The sequence below is a fragment of the Bison bison genome, unplaced genomic scaffold (genome assembly GCF_000754665.1).
Source record: "Bison bison bison isolate TAMUID 2011002044 unplaced genomic scaffold, Bison_UMD1.0 scf7180017864035, whole genome shotgun sequence".
Taxonomy (NCBI): domain Eukaryota; kingdom Metazoa; phylum Chordata; class Mammalia; order Artiodactyla; family Bovidae; genus Bison; species Bison bison.
The window spans coordinates 18,961,034-18,962,175 of record NW_011494607.1 but is presented as its reverse complement, the minus strand read 5'-3'; positions in this window follow the sequence as shown (position 1 = coordinate 18,962,175).

Here is a 1,142-nt window from a genome sequence, read left to right as displayed (position 1 = left end):
ACTTAGTAGTTAGTAAAATAAGGTCTTTGAAAAAGTAAAAATAAAAAGATGCCTATAGCTTGGAGTTAATGTCCATAGTTATGATGCCAAGGCTGTCAGAATTGGTACTGGTGGTGGGGGTGTGGAGTAAAGAGTGTGCCCACTCTCGCTGTCAAGGTCTTCATATTGTATCATTACCTGAAGGAGCTCTGGAAGGGGAGCTGGAGGACAGATGTGCTCAGATCAACTCTCTATATCTTCACCCTGCAGTGCGGGGAGTGGGAGGCTGCACAGGCACTTGGGCTTGAGCCTGGGATCTGGCTTCACACAGGGGCCTCTGAGGAGCCCTTGACTGGGAATCAGTCTCCTCAGTTAACCCAGTTGTGTTCACTCCCCTGCTGGGTGTTAATTATACTACCACCCTGGGGGCTGAGGCACTGCCCCTGAGACACAGGCTCCCTTCTCTCTTTGACTGGATTGCACCCCTTTGTGGTGCAGCCTTTCCATCTACAGCCCTGTCTGATTTTGCACAAAGAGCTGGCTAAGACTTGCATCGCTGCTGAGACTTTAACTCTAGCGGGTTTTCTTGTTTCTTCAAGCTTTGTTCTACATACTCATGCCAAACTTTTGCTCAACTTAGGTCTGTTGACTTCTTAGATCCTACTCTACCTTCTTTCACCTTTATTTGAGCCTGAATTCCAATACTCTTTTCTATGCTATGAATCTAAAAGCTAATTTTAATCTGCATCAGATCATTTAAGATTATATTTTAACTTCTGTTACAGGATTTTATTTTACCTACACTTGCTTTTAGTGGCTTCCCTTGTGGTTTAGTTGGTAAAGAGTCTGCTGTAGGAGACCTGGGTTTGATCACTGGGTCAGGAAGATCCCCTGGACAAGGAAGTGGCAACCCACTCCTTGCCTGGAGAATTTCATGGACAGAGGAGCCTGGTGGGCTACACTCCACGGGGTCACAAAGAGTGACTAATTTTCACTTTCACACCTGCTTTTAAAGATACTCATGTCAGGGAATTCCCTGGTGGTCCAGGGCTTAGGAATCCACACTTCTACTGCTGAGGGCTCAGGTTCAACCTCTGGTTGGAGAACTAAGATCCCACAAGCTATGTGACTCAGCAGGCCCCCGCCCCCCCTCCCCCCGCAAA